This window comes from Ranitomeya imitator, chromosome 4 (genome assembly GCF_032444005.1).
Source record: "Ranitomeya imitator isolate aRanImi1 chromosome 4, aRanImi1.pri, whole genome shotgun sequence".
NCBI lineage: Eukaryota > Metazoa > Chordata > Amphibia > Anura > Dendrobatidae > Ranitomeya > Ranitomeya imitator.
The window spans coordinates 6378304-6398884 of record NC_091285.1 but is presented as its reverse complement, the minus strand read 5'-3'; positions in this window follow the sequence as shown (position 1 = coordinate 6398884).

The following is a 20581-nucleotide window of genomic DNA, read 5'->3' as shown; positions in this document are numbered from 1 at the left end:
AAATAGAAATATACACAGAAATGATACCCACATAGCATATCCCACCATCACACCCCCATTAATCTGAATGGAGTCCAGGGTCAGGGGCTGTACTCGTACTCAAACAAAACTTTTTATACCTTTTCGGGCGCACTACTGTCTCCACACATGTCCAGACCATGGGGACTCTTTCCCTGTCTGGCCTAACCAGAGATCTGCCTCTGTTTGAGTCTCGGCACTCCTGGTCCAGGATCGCTGTCTTGTACCTTCATCTTTTATAGATCGCCTTCCCAGCGGCGCTGTCCTTGAAGTCGCATTGTGCCGAATTCATCATTTGAGTTTTCTTTTTTTTTCTCTTCTGGTTGTTGTTTTTTTTTTTTGTTTTTTTTTTGCAGCAAATTATTTAAAATGGCACATGAGGTTCCAAGTTCAGTAGGCTGAGAAGATCTCATCTAGGTAGGCTGAGAAGATGATGTCATCTTGGTAGGCCGAGAAGATCTCATCTAGGTAGGCCGAGAAGAAGATCTCATCTAGGTAGGCCGAGAAGAAGATCTCATCTAGGTAGGCCGAGAAGAAGATCTCATCTAGGTAGGCCGAGAAGAAGATCTCATCTAGGTAGGCCGAGAAGAAGATCTCATCTAGGTAGGCCGAGAAGATCTCATTTTGGTTGGCCGAGAAGAAGATCTCATCTAGGTAGGCCGAGAAGAAGATTTCATCTTGGTAGGCTGAGAAGAAGATCTCATCTAGGTAGGCTGAGAAGATCTCATTTTGGTTGGCCGAGAAGAAGATCTCATCTAGGTAGGCTGAGAAGATCTCATTTTGGTTGGCCGAGAAGAAGATCTCATCTAGGTAGGCTGAGAAGATCTCATTTTGGTTGGCCGAGAAGAAGATCTCATCTAGGTAGGCCGAGAAGAAGATCTCATCTAGGTAGGTTGAAGAGATGATGATGTCATCCGTGTAGGTTGATGATGTATTCTAGGTAGTTTCACAGAGTAGTAATGTCATCAATGTGGATTAAGAAGGGGACAATGTCATCTAGGTAGACTGAGAGGATGATGTCATCTAGGCAGACTGAAAGGATGTTGTCATCTAGGAAGACTGAGAGAATGATGAGGATGTCATCTAAGCAGACGGAGAGGATGATGAGGATGTCATCTAAGCAGACGGAGAGGATGATGATGTCATCTAAGCAGACGGAGAGGATGATGAGGATGTCATCTAAGCAGACGGAGAGGATGATGATGTCATCTAAGCAGAGAGAGAGGATGATGAGGATGTCATCTAAGTAGACGGAGAGGATGATGATGTCATCTAAGCAGAGAGAGAGGATGATGAGGATGTCATCTAGGCAGACTGTGTGTTGGTGAGATTGAAGGATCTGAGCAGGAGATCTTACAGCCCCGCTGGTGTGGTGAGGGTGATCTAGCATGGAGCCCATCTGTATACTTAGTGTCCTCCATCTTGTTGGCAATGGAGTATGGCACTGTCGTCAAGACCCAGGGTCTACTGATAAGACGTAGAGTGAAGTCCTTGTGACCGCTTCTCCTGATACCTCTGGAAGCCACATACATATTCATAAAGTAATGGAGCCAAATATTGGTGCCCAGCCTCGGCTGTCAGCCTTTACCCCGGGGTCACCTGGCTGACCCCAAGATCTTCTGGAAAAGGTCTGCAGAGATGAAGCTCGGAATATGCCGATACCGTGCAATGTCTCCATGGAAGGTGACAAGCTCCTACGTCAGAGACCTCGCTGCTCACGGCTTCGTACCATGTCTTTATGGGTGAAGCTATTGCCCAATATACGGGGCGCCACATTTCCTTTTTCTTTGGTAATCATGTTCTTGAATGTTCCGGCTGGAGGGTACCTGCATGCATCTCCTGCCGCCAATGTGAGATCGGACAGGACAGTGGAGTTGGACATTTTTGAGCCTCATGTAGCACAGATAATGTGTATCACAGCAGGCTGTAAAGTGAGAGTATATTCTGGAGTGTAAACTGCTTTACTGACATCTTGTGGCCTATAGTAAAACTGCAATAATTCCAATACTCGCCACTACGTAACTAAGGATTGGCATGTGCTGGCATTTGATAGCAGTGCCCCTTTAAGGGCAGAGGATTATAGGGTGGGCACTGTTCCAAGGCGATATATCGTCAGTGTGAAGATAGACAGCGAGAAATGAATTTATGCCCCATGATTCTGGACATATTGATGCGACCCCACATCCATCTCTTTAACATAAAACTGAATTACTGACCCGGAGTTTAATGGATTGGAAACCTTGGCAGTAAGTGGTCGGACGGCAGTAAGTGGTCGGACGGCAGTAAGTGGTCGGACGGCAGTAAGTGGTCGCGTCACAGATTTCCTGCGTCCAGAGGAAGAACTTACACGATTATTGCATTAGGGGTTTATGGCTTCAAATTAGGAAAATGTTCTAGAAATGGGATCAATGTCCCCGAGGAATCATCAATCAGCAGGAAAGGTATTGACGAGGCACTGTGGGCAGTATGGAGTATTGTTACCACTGTATGGCAGTATTATGTGTGCACTATGGAGGATTATTACCACTGTATGGCAGTATTGTGTGCAGTATGGAGGATTGTTACCACTGTATGGCAGTATTATGTGTGCACTATGGAGGATTGTTACCACTGTATGGCAGTATTATGTGTGCAGTATGGAGGATTGTTACCACTGTATGGCAGTATTATGTGTGCAGTATGGAGGATTATTACCACTGTATGGCAGTATTGTGTGCAGTATGGAGGATTGTTACCACTGTATGGCAGTATTATGTGTGCACTATGGAGGATTGTTACCACTGTATGGCAGTATTATGTGTGCAGTATGGAGTATTGTTACCACTGTATGGCAGTATTATGTGTGCAGTATGGAGTATTGTTACCACCACTGTATGGCAGTATTATGTGTGCAGTATGGAGGATTGTTACCACTGTATGGCAGTATTATGTGTGCAGTATGGAGGATTGTTACCACTGTATGGCAGTATTATGTGTGCAGTATGGAGGATTGTTACCACTGTATGGCAGTATTATGTGTGCAGTATGGAGGATTGTTACCACTGTATGGCAGTATTATGTGTGCAGTATGGAGTATTGTTACCACTGTATGGCAGTATTATGTGTGCAGTATGGAGTATTGTTACCACCACTGTATGGCAGTATTATGTGTGCAGTATGGATTATTGTTACCACTGTATGGCAGTATTATGTGTGCAGTATGGATTATTGTTACCACTGTATGGCAGTATTATGTGTGCAGTATGGAGGATTGTTACCACTGTATGGCAGTATTATGTGTGCAGTATGGAGGATTGTTACCACTGTATGGCAGTATTATGTGGGCAGTATGGAGTATTGTTACCACTGTATGGCAGTATTATGTGGGCAGTATGGAGTATTGTTACCACTGTATGGCAGTATTATGTGGGCAGTATGGAGTATTGTTACCACTGTATGGCAGTATTATGTGTGCAGTATGGAGGATTGTTACCACTGTATGGCAGTATTATGTGTGCAGTATGGAGGATTGTTACCACTGTATGGCAGTATTATGTGTGCAGTATGGAGGATTGTTACCACTGTATGGCAGTATTATGTGTGCAGTATGGAGGATTGTTACCACTGTATGGCAGTATTATGTGTGCACTATGGAGGATTATTACCACTGTATGGCAGTATTATGTGTGCACGATGGAGGATTGTTACCACCACTATATGGCAATATTATGTGTGCACTATGGAGGATTATTACCACTGTATGGCAGTATTATGTGTGCACTATGGAGGATTGTTCACACTGTATGGCAGTATTATGTGTGCAGTATGGAGGATTGTTACCACTGTATGGCAGTATTATGTGTGCAGTATGGAGGATTGTTACCACTGTATGGCAGTATTATGTGTGCAGTATGGAGGATTGTTACCACTGTATGGCAGTATTATGTGTGTAGTATGGAGTATTGTTACCACTGTATGGCAGTATTATGTGTGCAGTATGGAGTATTGTTACCACTGTATGGCAGTATTATGTGTGCAGTATGGAGTATTGTTACCACTGTATGGCAGTATTATGTGTGCACTATGGAGGATTGTTACCACTGTATGGCAGTATTATGTGTGCACTATGGAGGATTGTTACCACTGTATGGCAGTATTATGTGTGCACTATGGAGGATTGTTACCACTGTATGGCAGTATTATGTGTGCACTATGGAGGATTGTTACCACTGTATGGCAGTATTATGTGTGCAGTATGGAGGATTGTTACCACTGTATGGCAGTATTATGTGTGCAGTATGGAGTATTGTTACCACTGTATGGCAGTATTATGTGTGCAGTATGGAGTATTGTTACCACTGTATGGCAGTATTATGTGTGCACCATGGAGGATTGTTACCACTGTATGGCAGTATTATGTGTGCACCATGGAGGATTGTTACCACTGTATGGCAGTATTATGTGTGCACTATGGAGGATTGTTACCACTGTATGGCAGTATTATGTGTGCACTATGGAGGATTGTTACCACTGTATGGCAGTATTATGTGTGCAGTATGGAGGATTGTTACCACTGTATGGCAGTATTATGTGTGCACTATGGAGGATTGTTACCACTGTATGGCAGTATTATGTGTGCACTATGGAGGATTGTTACCACTGTATGGCAGTATTATGTGTGCACTATGGAGGATTGTTACCACTGTATGGCAGTATTATGTGTGCACTATGGAGTATTGTTACCACTGTATGGCAGTATTATGTGTGCACTATGGAGGATTATTACCACTGTATGGCAGTATTATGTGTGCACTATGGAGGATTGTTCACACTGTATGGCAGTATTATGTGTGCAGTATGGAGTATTGTTACCACTGTATGGCAGTATTATGTGTGCACTATGGAGGATTATTACCACTGTATGGCAGTATTATGTGTGCACTATGGAGTATTGTTACCACTGTATGGCAGTATTATGTGTGCAGTATGGAGTATTGTTACCACTGTATGGCAGTATTATGTGTGCAGTATGGAGTATTGTTACCACTGTATGGCAGTATTATGTGTGCAGTATGGAGGATTGTTACCACTGTATGGCAGTATTATGTGTGCAGTATGGAGTATTTTTACCACTGTATGGCAGTATTATGTGTGCAGTATGGAGTATTTTTACCACTGTATGGCAGTATTATGTGTGCAGTATGGAGTATTGTTACCACTGTATGGCAGTATTATGTGTGCAGTATGGAGTATTGTTACCACTGTATGGCAGTATTATGTGTGCACTATGGAGGATTGTTACCACTGTATGGCAGTATTATGTGTGCAGTATGGAGGATTATTACCACTGTATGGCAGTATTATGTGTGCACGATGGAAGATTGTTACCACCACTATATGGCAGTATTATGTGTGCACTGTGGAGGATTATTATCACTGTATGGCAGTATTATGTGTGCAGTATGGAGGATTGTTACCACTGTATGGCAGTATTATGTGTGCAGTATGGAGGATTGTTACCACTGTATGGCAGTATTATGTGTGCAGTATGGAGGATTGTTACCACTGTATGGCAGTATTATGTGTGCAGTATGGAGGATTGTTACCACTGTATGGCAGTATTATGTGTGCAGTATGGAGGATTATTACCACTGTATGGCAGTATTATGTGTGCACGATGGAAGATTGTTACCACCACTATATGGCAGTATTATGTGTGCACTATGGAGGATTATTACCACTGTATGGCAGTATTGTAAATGCACAGTATGGCAGTATTATGTGTGCACGATGGAAGATTGTTACCACCACTATATGGCAGTATTATGTGTGCACTGTGGAGGATTATTATCACTGTATGGCAGTATTATGTGTGCAGTATGGAGGATTGTTACCACTGTATGGCAGTATTATGTGTGCAGTATGGAGGATTGTTACCACTGTATGGCAGTATTATGTGTGCAGTATGGAGGATTGTTACCACTGTATGGCAGTATTATGTGTGCAGTATGGAGTATTGTTACCACTGTATGGCAGTATTATGTGTGCAGTATGGAGGATTGTTACCACTGTATGGCAGTATTATGTGTGCAGTATGGAGGATTATTACCACTGTATGGCAGTATTATGTGTGCAGTACGGAGGATTGTTACCACTGTATGGCAGTATTATGTGTGCAGTATGGAGGATTGTTACCACTGTATGGCAGTATTATGTGTGCAGTATGGAGGATTATTACCACTGTATGGCAGTATTATGTGTGCAGTACGGAGGATTGTTACCACCACTATATGGCAATATTATGTGTGCACTATGGAGGATTATTACCACTGTATGGCAGTATTGTAAATGCACAGTATGGCAATATTATGTGTGCACTGTGGAGGATTATTATCACTGTATGGCAGTATTATGTGTGCACGATGGAGGATTATTACCACTGTATGGCAGTATTATGTGAGCACTATGGAGGATTGTTACCACTGTATGGCAGTATTGTAAGGGCACAGTATGGCAGTATTATGTGAGCACTATGGAGGATTGTTACCACTGTATAGCAGTATTATGTGAGCACTATGTAAGATTGCGATCACTATATGGCAGTATTATGTGTGCACTATGAAGCATTATTACCACTGTATAGCAGTATTATGTGTGCACTATGGAGACTAATTACCACTGTATGGCAGTATTGTGAGGGCACTGTATGGCAGTATTATATAACCACTGTATGGCTGTATTATATGGGCACTGTATGGCAGATGTATTTATAACATTATTATTATTACACGTATTACACAGATTTCACTACATTTCATTTGTCCTGAGGTCTCCGCCGTCATTGACCCGTCCTTGTGCGGACTGCTGCCATGTCGCTGGTATGTGGCCCCTCAGTGGCTCCCTACGTGGCCCCTACAGGCCTGCGCTGATGATTACGGTGCCTCTGGGGCCGGGGTCTCCTGGGGTTTATGATCTGTATATTATGTCATGTTACTGATTTTTCCATTTATAGAAGTTCTCGCCTTCCTGCATTTTTCAGGTCAGTAAAATATCAGATCTTTTTTCCACAGAATGTGACAATATTTACTCATCATAAATCAGAGGGAGGAAGTGGTGGGAGATAGAACAGGGGCGCAGTGTTCACGCTGGGAGGGTCCGCACCGCCGGCCCGAGGGGCGCAGCTCACGTGTGGCTGAGAATTCCTGCCCAGCGGAAACCTGCTCAGAACATCCCAAGAAGCCAACGGCACCGAGCGGCCGCAAAACCCTTACTGAGCGGCCGCGACTACAGACGGTGATCCGGCCACAACTACCGAAGATAATCCGGCCACAAATAAAGACGGTAATCTGGCCACAACTACTGACTGTAATCTGGCCACAACTACTAACAATAATCTGGCCACAACTACTGACGGTAATCTGGCCACAACTACTGACGGTAATCTGGCCACAACTACTGACGGTAATCTGGCCACAACTACTGACGGTAATCTGGCCACAACTACTGACGGTAATCTGGCCACAACTACTGACGGTAATCTGGCCACAACTACTGACGGTAATCTGGCCACAACTACTGACGGTAATCTGGCCACAACTACTGACTGTAATCCGGCCACAACTGCTGACGATAATCTGGCCACAACTGCTGACGGTAATCTGGCCACAACTACTGACTAATCTGGCCACAACTACTGACTGTAATCCGGCCACAACTACTGACGGTAATCCGGCCACAACTACTGACGGTAATCCGGCCACAACTACTGACGGTAATCCGGCCACAACTAAAGACGGTAATCCGGCCACAACTACTGACGGTATCCCGGCCACAACGACCGACGATCACAGAATCATAGAATGGTAGAGTTAGAAGGGACCTCCTGGGTCATCTGGTCCAACCCCCGGCTCAAAGCAGGATACACTAAATCATCCCAGACAGATGTCTCTCCAGCCTCTGTGTGAAGACTTCCATTGAAGGAGAATTCACCACCTCTCGTGGCCGCCTGTTCCACTCATTGATCACCCTCACTGTCAGAAAGTTTTTTTCTAATATCTAATCTGTGTTTCCTCACATTCAGTTTTATTCCATTGCTTCTAGTTTTTCCTTGTGCAAATGAGAATAAAGATGATCCTTCTACAATGTCATAGACCTTGAGATATTTGTAGACGGCTATTAAGTCTCCTTTCAGTCTTTTTTGCAGCTAAACATTCCCAGATCCTGTAACCGTTCCTCATAGGACATGGTTTGCAGACCGGTCACCCTTCTGGTCGCTCTTCTTTGAACTTGCTCCAGTTTGTTGATGTCTTTTGTAAAATGTGGTGCCCAAAACTGTACCCAGTATTTCAGATGAGGTCTGACCAAAGAGGAGTAGAGGGCAATAATGACTTCACGTGATCTAGACTGTATGCTTCTGATAATACATCCCAGAATTGTATTTGCCTTTTTTGCTGCTGCATCACACTGTTGACTCATCTTCAGTCTGTGATCTATTACTATACTCAAGTCTTTTTCACATGTGCTGTTACTTAGCCCTATTCCTCCCATTCTGTATATGCTTTTTTCATTTTTATTACCCAGATGTAGTACTTTGCTCTTTTCCAGCCACAACTACCGGCAATAATTTGGTTGCAACTAAAGACAGTATCCTGGCCACAACTTCCGACAATAATCCAGCCACAACTACCGATGGTATCCTCTACCAGCGGTATCCTGCCTGTAACTACCAGTGGTATCCTGGCCACAATTACTGATGGTATCCTCTACCAACAATATCTTTGAAGCAACTACTCACGTTATCTCGGCCGCAACTGCTGACGGTATCCTCTACCAACAGTATCTCGGCCGCAACTACCGGCGGTATGCTGGCAGCAACTACTGAAAGTATCCTCTACAGATGATATCCTGGCCACAACTACTGATGGTATCCTCTCCCGGCAGTATCCTGGTAGCAACTACTGACGGCTTCCTTTATGCAACTACTGATGGTATCGCGGCCACAAGTACTGGTGGTATCCCAGCCGCAACTACAGGCGGTATCGTCTACAGATGGTATCCTGGCAGCAACTAAAGATGGTATCTCGGCAGCACCATTTGACTTTTTGAACGCAAAATTGGCTGGAATTCATGTCGTGTTTGGAGACCCCTGATGTTCCTAAACAGTTTAAACCCCCAATTCTAACTCCAACCCCAACCCCATCACAACCCTAATCCCAACCCCAACCCTACCCGCAACCCTAAACCTAGCCCAAATCCTAACCCCAACACACCCCTAACCCCAATGCCACCCTATCCCCAACACCACCGTAACCCTAACACCACTCTAACACCAACATGGCAACCCTAACCCCAACACAACCCTATCCCCAACCCTAACCCTAGCTCTAACCCCACCCTAGCTTTAACCACATCCCTAACCCTAGCACCAACCCTAACCCTATCCCACCTCTAACCCTAGCCCAACCTTAACCCTAGCTCTAATCCTAACCCCAACCCTAACCCTAGCCCCAACCCTAAACCTAACTGCAAAGAATGGAAAAAATACATTTTTTTTGTTTTATTTAACCTAACTAAGGGGGTGATAAAGGGAGGATTGATTTACTATTTTTTTACTTTGATCACTGTAATGGGGTCAATCACAGTGATCAAAATGAACCAATAGGAAAAATCTCCTATTGTTGCCAGGTGCCGGCCGGCAGATCTTGGCGGGCGCACTGCATATGCGTCTGCTATTTTCTTCCCAGAAGATGTGCAGAGTCATGGGACAGAGCCGGAAGGTCCAGGGATGACTGAGGTACCGGGAATGGCTCGCGGACCCAATTTCTCTCTCCTCTGATGTGCTAGATCATAACAGAGAAGTAAGAAATGAATGTGAAGTTGGACTTTTTTTAGGTGATCACCGTTATTCGGTGAATAACGGTGATCACAATACCGGGGACGGTAAAAACCGACCCAAATCATGTTCTCTGGGGTTTCAGCTACCTTTGGTAGCTGAGACCATGAAGATTTTCTGATGCTGCGGGGCGCTATACACTTATTTCTCAGCACCATTAAAAAGCGGTTCTGAGGCATAAGGCCCCTTAACTGCAGCCTTTAAAAGGCATATCATTGGCCGTTAAGGGGTTAAATACATATATAGTAAGCTGCACACACACTGTACTAATTGTATTTGTCACTAACATCTATATATCTGTATAGGGCTACACATGGCTGCGTTTTGCAGCATTTAGGGCCATCGAAAACCTGGGAAATAAATTGCTGCCCACCAGTAAATCACAGACATACCGTGTTTGTACTCTAAAGAATGGTAAAATCGTAGGGGTAAAAATAATGCCGATATAGTTGGCCTGTCAGCTTCCGGGCCAAAGATATGGAATAAAGGAGTTTTTGATAACTTTCCAAAATAGGTGTATCTCCCAGGAAACAGCCCACATGTGAGGTCAGTCAAAGTGGGAAGTCTTAGCTTCATGGCAGTAGCATAAAACAGGCACATCCAATTTTGGCCATTATTCAGGGCCGGAGAGACAGCTAGACACCATGCTGGGGTGCTGAATCATTATCGACATGTCATATCTGTGACTGAGATTTAGCAAGTTTCATACCTTTATCCTTTTTAATTTATAATTGTTTGTACATATTTGTATTTTGTCTCATTTCTAATATCTTTTGCATTTTTGTAAACACTGACGATTTTTTTCTGGAGTAAACTTATAAACCGGCTTATATCTAATGAGGAACTGGTGGCAGCATACCGTGCTGGTGTCATTGGGGGATCCTGACAGTGATGGACCAAAGGTTTATATATGTATTCCCGGCTTGGGGCTGGGTATATGTATTCTGCCCTCACTGCAAAGTGCCCTGATAACCAGTATGTGACAGGGCAGCCTCTCTGGCGACTACTTATCCTAGGTGCACTCTCCACTGACCGGGATGACCATCATCTTATTTGCATGTCACATAGGTATGTCCCTTTTCAAATCAAGTCCTATCACCTATCAGTGTAATTACACACAGCTGGCCTCCAATGAAGGAGTAGAACCATCTCAAGGAGGATCACAAGGAAATGGACAGCATGGGACTTACATATGAGAGTCTGAGCAAAGGGTCCGAATACTTACTACTATTACAGTAGTGCGATTCTGGCCTTAAGTGCAGATCTGAGCTAAAGCAGCAGGGGGAGACAAAGATCCATGCAAGTATCAACAGCTGAAAATACGTTTCTGCAACATTGTATCCAAAGTGCATAGTCCTGCTGTGCGGCATCCTGAGTGTATGGAGTCCTGCTACATTGTATCAGCAGCTTCATAAGTGTGCAACATTGTATCCAAAGTGCATAGTCCTGCTGTGCGGCATCCTGAGTGTATGGAGTCCTGCTACATTGTATCAGCAGCTTCATAAGTGTGCAACATTGTATCCAAAGTGCATAGTCCTGCTGTGCGGCATCCTGAGTGTATGGAGTCCTGCTACATTGTATCAGCAGCTTCATAAGTGTGCAACATTGTATCCAAAGTGTATAGTCCTGCTGTGCAGCATCCTGAGTGTATGGAGTCCTGCTACATTGTATCAGCAGCTTCATAAGTGTGCAACATTGTATCCAAAGTGTATAGTCCTCCTGTGCGGCATCCTGAGTGTATGGAGTCCTGCTACATTGTATCAGCCTCTTCATAAGTGTGCAACATTGTATCCAAAGTGCATAGTCCTGCTGTGCGGCATCCTGAGTGTATGGAGTCTTGCTACATTGTATCAGCAGCTTCATAAGTGTGCAACATTGTATCCAAAGTGCATAGTCCTGCTGTGCGGCATCCTGAGTGTATGGAGTCCTGCTATATTGTATCAGCAGCTTCATAAGTGTGCAACATTGTACCCAAAGTGCATAGTCCTGCTGTGCGGCATCCTGAGTGTATGGAGTCCTGCTACATTGTATCAGCAGCTTCATAAGTGTGCAACATTGTATCCAAAGTGTATAGTCCTGCTGTGCGGCATCCTGAGTGTATGGAGACCTGCTACATTGTATCAGCAGCATCATAAGTGTGCAACATTGGATCCAAAGTGTATAGTCCTGCTGTGCGGCATCCTGAGTGTATGGAGTCCTGCTACATTATATCAGCAGCATCATAAGTGTGCAACATTGGATCCAAAGTCTATAGTCCTGCTGTGCGGCATCCTGGGTGTACGGAGTCCTGCTACATTGTATCAGCAGCATCATAAGTGTGCAACATTGGATCCAAAGTGTATAGTCCTGCTGTGCGGCATCCTGGGTGTACGGAGTCCTGCTACATTGTATCAGCAGCATCATAAGTGTGCAACATTGTATCCAAAGTGTATAGTCCTGCTGTGCGGCATCCTGAGTGTATGGAGTCCTGCTACATTATATCAGCAGCATCATAAGTGTGCAACATTGTATCCAAAGTGTATAGTCCTGCTGTGCGGCATCCTGGGTGTATGGAGTCCTGCTACATTGTATCAGCAGCTTCATAAGTGTGCAACATTGTATGCAAAGTGCATAGTCCTGCTGTGCGGCATCCTGAGTGTATGGAGACCTGCTACATTGTATCAGCAGCTTCATAAGTGTGCAACATTGTATCCAAAGTGTATAGTCCTGCTGTGCAGCATCCTGAGTGTATGGAGTCCTGCTACATTGTATCACCCTCTTCATAAGTGTGTAACATTGTATCCAAAGTGTATAGTCCTGCTGTGCGGCATCCTGAGTGCATGGAGTCATGCTACATTGTATCAGCAGCTTCATAAGTGTGCAACATTGTATCCAAAGTGTATAGTCCTGCTGTGCGGCATCCTGAGTGTATGGAGTCCTGCTACATTGTATCACCCTCTTCATAAGTGTGTAACATTGTATCCAAAGTGTATAGTCCTGCTGTGCGGCATCCTGAGTGCATGGAGTCATGCTACATTGTATCAGCAGCTTCATAAGTGTGCAACATTGTATCCAAAGTGCATAGTCCTGCTGTGCGGCATCCTGAGTGTATGGAGTCCTGCTACATTGTATCAGCAGCTTCATAAGTGTGTAACATTGTATCCAAAGTGTATAGTCCTGCTGTGCTGCATCCTGAGTGTATGGAGACCTGCTACATTGTATCAGCAGCTTTATAAGTGTGCAACATTGTATCCAAAGTGCATAGTCCTGCTGTGCGGCATCCTGAGTGTATGGAGTCCTGCTACATTGTATCAGCAGCTTCATAACTGTGCAACATTGTATCCAAAGTGCATAGTCCTGCTGTGCGGCATCCTGAGTGTATGGAGTCCTGCTACATTGTATCAGCAGCTTCATAACTGTGCAACATTGTATCCAAAGTGTATAGTCCTGCTGTGCTGCATCCTGAGTGTATGGAGTCCTGCTACATTGTATCAGCAGCTTCATAAGTGTGCAACATTGTATCCAAAGTGCATAGTCCTGCTGTGCGGCATCCTGAGTGTATGGAGACCTGCTACATTGTATCAGCAGCTTCATAAGTGTGCAACATTGTATCCAAAGTGCATAGTCCTGCTGTGCTGCATCCTGAGTGTATGGAGTCCTGCTACATTGTATCAGCAGCTTCATAAGTGTGCAACATTGTATCCAAAGTGTATAGTCCTGCTGTGCGGCATCCTGAGTGTACGGAGTCCTGCTACATTGTATCAGCAGCTTCATAAGTGTGCAACATTGTATCCAAAGTGCATAGTCCTGCTGTGCGGCATCCTGAGTGTATGGAGACCTGCTACATTGTATCAGCAGCTTCATAAGTGTGCAACATTGTATCCAAAGTGTATAGTCCTGCTGTGCGGCACCCTGAGTGTATGGAGTCCTGCTACATTGTATCAGCAGCTTCATAAGTGTGCAACATTGTATCCAAAGTGCATAGTCCTGCTGTGCGGCATCCTGGGTGTATGGAGTCTTGCTACATTGTATCAGCCGCTTCATAAGTGTGTAACATTGTATCCAAAGTGTATAGTCCTGCTACATTGTATCAACAGCTGAAAATACGTTTCTGCAACATTGTATCCAAAGTGTATAGTCCTGCTGTGCGGCATCCTGAGTGTATGGAGTCCTGCTACATTGTATCAGCAGCTTCATAAGTGTGCAACATTGTATCCAAAGTGTATAGTCCTGCTGTGCGGCATCCTGAGTGTACGGAGTCCTGCTACATTGTATCAGCAGTATCATAAGTGTGCAACATTGTATCCAAAGTTTATAGTCCTGCTGTGCGGCATCCTGAGTGTATGGAGTCCTGCTACATTGTATCAGCAGTATCATAAGTGTGCAACATTGTATCCAAAGTGTATAGTCCTGCTGTGCGGCATCCTGAGTGTATGGAGTCCTGCTACATTGTATCAGCAGCTTCATAAGTGTGCAACATTGTATCCAAAGTGTATAGTCCTGCTGTGCGGCATCCTGGGTGTATGGAGTCCTGCTACATTGTATCAGCCGCTTCATAAGTGTGCAACATTGTATCCAAAGTGCATAGTCCTGCTGTGCGGCATCCTGAGTGTATGGAGACCTGCTACATTGTATCAGCCGCTTCACAAGTGTGCAACATTGTATCCAAAGTGTATAGTCCTGCTGTGCGGCATCCTGAGTGTACGGAGTCCTGCTACATTGTATCAGCAGTATCATAAGTGTGCAACATTGTATCCAAAGTTTATAGTCCTGCTGTGCGGCATCCTGAGTGTATGGAGTCCTGCTACATTGTATCAGCAGTATCATAAGTGTGCAACATTGTATCCAAAGTGCATAGTCCTGCTCTGCGGCATCCTGAGTGTATGGAGTCCTGCTACATTGTCTCAGCAGCTTCATAAGTGTGCAACATTGTATCCAAAGTGTATAGTACTGCTGTGCGGCATCCTGAGTGTATGGAGTCCTGCTACATTGTATCAGCCGCTTCATAAGTGTGCAACATTGTATCCAAAGTGTATAGTCCTGCTGTGCGGCATCCTGAGTGTATGGAGTCCTGCTACATTGTATCAGCCGCTTCATAAGTGTGCAACATTGTATCCAAAGTGCATAGTCCTGCTGTGCGGCATCCTGAGTGTACGGAGTCCTGCTACATTGTATCAGCCGCTTCATAAGTGTGCAATATTGTATCCAAAGTCTATAGTCCTGCTGTGCGGCATCCTGAGTGTATGGAGACCTGCTACATTGTATCAGCCGCTTCATAAGTGTGCAACATTGTATCCAAAGTGCATAGTCCTGCTCTGCGGCATCCTGAGTGTATGGAGTCCTGCTACATTGTATCAGCAGCTTCATAAGTGTGCAATATTGTATCCAAAGTGTATAGTCCTGCTGTGCGGCATCCTGAGTGTATGGAGACCTGCTACATTGTATCAGCCGCTTCATAAGTGTGCAACATTGTATCCAAAGTGTATAGTCCTGCTGTGCGGCATCCTGAGTGTATGGAGACCTGCTACATTGTATCAGCCGCTTCATAAGTGTGCAACATTGTATCCAAAGTGCATAGTCCTGCTGTGCGGCATCCTGAGTGTACGAAGTCCTGCTACATTGTATCAGCCGCTTCATAAGTGTGCAACATTGGATCCAAAGTGTATAGTCCTGCTGTGCGGCATCCTGAGTGTATGGAGACCTGCTACATTGTATCAGCCGCTTCATAAGTGTGCAACATTGTATCCAAAGTGCATAGTCCTGCTCTGCGGCATCCTGAGTGTATGGAGTCCTGCTACATTGTATCAGCAGCTTCATAAGTGTGCAACATTGTATCCAAAGTGCATAGTCCTGCTGTGCGGCATCCTGAGTGTATGGAGTCCTGCTACATTGTATCAGCAGCTTCATAAGTGTGCAACATTGTATCCAAAGTGTATAGTCCTGCTGTGCGGCATCCTGAGTGTATGGAGACCTGCTACATTGTATCAGCCGCTTCATAAGTGTGCAACATTGTATCCAAAGTGCATAGTCCTGCTGTGCGGCATCCTGAGTGTATGGAGTCCTGCTACATTGTATCAGCAGCTTCATAAGTGTGCAACATTGTATCCAAAGTGTATAGTCCTGCTCTGCGGCATCCTGAGTATATGGAGTCCTGCTACATTGTATCAGCAGCTTCATAAGTGTGCAACATTGTATCCAAAGTGTATAGTCCTGCTGTGCGGCATCCTGAGTGTATGGAGTCCTGCTACATTGTATCAGCAGCTTCATAAGTGTGCAACATTGTATCCAAAGTGTATAGTCCTGCTGTGCGGCATCCTGAGTGTATGGAGTCCTGCTACATTGTATCAGCAGCTTCATAAGTGTGCAACATTGTATCCAAAGTGTATAGTCCTGCTGTGCGGCATCCTGAGTGTATGGAGACCTGCTACATTGTACACCGTCCACTGGATTAATGAAGAAGCTGGAGAAAATGCACGTCCCATTTCCATATCATGACAAAATTGTTGGCGCTTTTCCCAAATTGTGGGTATAAATTTTGTTTACAGCATGTGATGCTTGTTCACACTAACCTGTAGCAAGTAACAGGTGTGGGCAATGTGGAAATCACACTTGAAACCAGGTAAAAGGGGAGAAGTTGCCTCAATCTTTGCTTTGTGTGTGAGTGTGCCTCACTAAGCATGGAGAACGGAGAGAGGTTTCTGAGGATTTGGGAGCCACAATGTCACCAATCTCAGGGTTACAAGTTCATCTCCAGAAACCTGGATGTTCATTTGTCCATGGTCCATAATTAGGAGGTTTACAACCCGTGGAAATGTAGGTAATAGATATAAGGCATCAGAGGAATCCAAGCTGCCTGCAGGCTCAGGGGCATCAGGGTCAGCGTGAACTATCCACCCAGAAGGGAACAAAAGACCCCAGAGGACCCCACTGCTGACACAGGGACCTCAAGAAGCCACACTGCAAATTGCCAAAATGTACATCTCTGGGAAGGAGGCTTGTGGACAGAGGAGACCAAGACAGAGCTTTGTGGTAAAGCACATCATTCCACTGTTTACCGAAAATGTCCAAAGACAAGGAAACAATACCTACAGTCAGCAGGCAGTATCACACAGGAGAGGATTAGATACACGGCTCAGCAGGCAGTATCACACAGGAGAGGATTAGATACATGGCTCAGCAGGCAGTATCACACAGGAGAGGATTAGATACATGGCTCAGCAGGCAGTACCACACAGGAGAGGATTAGATACACGGCTCAGCAGTCAGTATCACACAGGAGAGGATTAGATACACCGCTCAGCAGTCAGTATCACACAGGAGAGGATTAGATACACCGCTCAGCAGTCAGTATCACACAGGATAGGATTAGATACAAGGCTCAGCAGACAGTATCACACAGGAGAGGATTAGATACACGGCCCAGCAGTCAGCATCACACAGGAGAGGATTAGATACACCTCTCAGCAGACGATATCACACAGGAGAGGATTAGATACACCGCTCAGCAGACGGTATCACACGGGAGAGGATTAGATACACGGCTCAGCAGTCAGTATCACACGGGAGAGGATTAGATACACGGCTCAGCAGTCAGTATCACACGGGAGAGGATTAGATACACGGCTCAGCAGTCAGTATCACACGGGAGAGGATTAGATACACGGCTCAGCAGTCAGTATCACACGGGAGAGGATTAGATACACGGCTCAGCAGTCAGTATCACACGGGAGAGGATTAGATACACGGCTCAGCAGTCAGTATCACACGGGAGAGGATTAGATACACGGCTCAGCAGTCAGTATCACACGGGAGAGGATTAGATACACGGCTCAGCAGACAGTATCACACGGGAGAGGATTAGATACACGGCTCAGCAGTCAGTATCACACGGGAGAGGATTAGATACACGGCTCAGCAGTCAGCATCACACGGGAGATGATTAGATACACGGCTCAGCAGTCAGCATCACACGGGAGAGGATTAGATACACGGCTCAGCAGACAGTATCACACAGGAGAGGATTAGATACACGGCTCAGCAGTCAGGATCACACAGGAGGGGATTAGATACACGGCTCAGCAGTCAGCATCACATAGGAGAGGATTAGATACATGGCTCAGCAGTCAGGATCACACAGGAGGGGATTAGATACACGGCTCAGCAGTCAGCATCACACAGGGGAGGATTAGATACACGGCTCAGCAGTCAGCATCACACAGGGGAGGATTAGATACACGGCTCAGTAGACAGTATCACACAGGATAGGATTAGATACACGGCTCAGCAGTCAGGATCACACAGGAGGGGATTAGATACACGGCTCAGCAGTCAGCATCACATAGGAGAGGATTAGATACATAGCTCAGCAGTCAGGATCACACAGGAGGGGATTAGATACACGGCTCAGCAGTCAGCATCACACAGGGGAGGATTAGATACATGGCTCAGCAGTCAGCATCACACAGGGGAGGATTAGATACACGGCTCAGCAGTCAGCATCACACAGGGGAGGATTAGATACACGGCTCAGTAGACAGTATCACACAGGATAGGATTAGATACACGGCTCAGCAGTCAGGATCACACAGGAGGGAATTAGATACATGGCTCAGCAGTCAGCATCACATAGGAGAGGATTAGATACATAGCTCAGCAGTCAGGATCACACAGGAGGGGATTAGATACACGACTCAGCAGTCAGCATCACACAGGGGAGGATTAGATACATGGCTCAGCAGTCAGCATCACACAGGGGAGGATTAGATACACGGCTCAGCAGTCAGCATCACACAGGGGAGGATTAGATACACGGCTCAGTAGACAGTATCACACAGGATAGGATTAGATACACGGCTCAGCAGTCAGGATCACACAGGAGGGGATTAGATACATGGCTCAGCAGTCAGCATCACATAGGAGAGGATTAGATACATAGCTCAGCAGTCAGGATCACACAGGAGGGGATTAGATACACGGCTCAGCAGTCAGCATCACACAGGGGAGGATTAGATACACGGCTCAGCAGTCAGTATCACACAGGATAGGATTAGATACACGGCTCAGCAGTCAGTATCACACAGGAGAGGATTAGATACACAGCTCAGCAGTCAGGATCACACAGGAGGGGATTAGATACACGGCTCAGCAGTCAGGATCACACAGGAGGGGATTAGATACACGGCTCAGCAGTCAGCATCACACAGGGGAGGATTAGATACACGGCTCAGCAGTCAGCATCACACAGGGGAGGATTAGATACACGGCTCAGCAGACAGTATCACACCGGAGAGGATTAGATACACAGCTCAGCAGTCAGGATCACACAGGAGGGGATTAGAAACACGGCTCAGTAGACAGTATCACATAGGATAGGATTAGATACACGAATCTGCAGTCAGTATCACATAGGAGAGGATTAGATACACGGCTCAGCAGTCAGTATCACACAGGATAGGATTAGATACACGGCTCAGCAGACAGTATCACACAGGATAGGATTAGATACACGGCTCAGCAGACAGTATCACACAGGAGACGATTAGATACACGGCTCTGCGGACAGTATCACACAGGATAGGATTAGATACACGGCTCAGCAGTCAGTATCACACAGGAGAGGATTAGATACACGGCTCAGCAGACAGTATCACACAGGAGAGGATTAGATACACGACTCAGCAGACAGAATCACACAGGTGAGGATTAGATACACGGCTCAGCAGTCAGTATCACACAGGATAGGATTAGATACACGGCTCAGCAGACAGTATCACACAGGAGAGGATTAGATACACGGCTCAGCAGACAGTATCACACAGGAGAGGATTAGATACACGGCTCAGCGGACAGTATCACACAGGATAGGATTAGATACACGGCTCAGCAGACAGTATCACACAGGATAGGATTAGATACACTGCTCAGCGGACAGTATCACACAGGAGAGGATTAGATACACGGCTCAGCAGACAGTATCACACAGGATAGGATTAGATACACGGCTCAGCAGACAGTATGACACAGGAGAGGATTAGATACACAGCTCAGCAGTCAGTATCACACAGGAGAGGATTAGATACACGGCTCAGCAGTCAGTATCACACAGGAGAGGATTAGATACACGGCTCAGCAGTCAGTATCACACAGGAGAGGATTAGATACACGGCTCAGCAGTCAGTATCACACAGGGGAGGATTAGATACACGGCTCAGCAGTCAGTATGACACAGGAGAGGATTAGATACACGGCTCAGCAGTCAGTATCACACAGGATAGGATTAGATACACGGCTCAGCAGTCAGTATGACACAGGAGAGGATTAGATACACGGCTCAGCAGTCAGTATCACACAGGAGAGGATTAGATACACGGCTCAGCAGACAGTATCACACAGGAGAGGATTAGATACACGGCTCAGTAGTCAGTATCACACAGGAGAGGATTAGATACACGGCTCAGCAGTCAGTATCACACAGGATAGGATTAGATGCACGGCTCAGCAGACAGTATCACACAGGATAGGATTAGATACACGGCTCAGCAGTCAGTATCACACAGGAGAGGATTAGATACACGGCTCAGCAGTCAATATCACACAGGATAGGATTAGATACACGGCTCAGCAGACAGTATGACACAGGAGAGGATTAGATACACGGCTCAGCGGACAGTATCACACAGGAGAGGATTAGATACACGGCTCAGCAGACAGTAT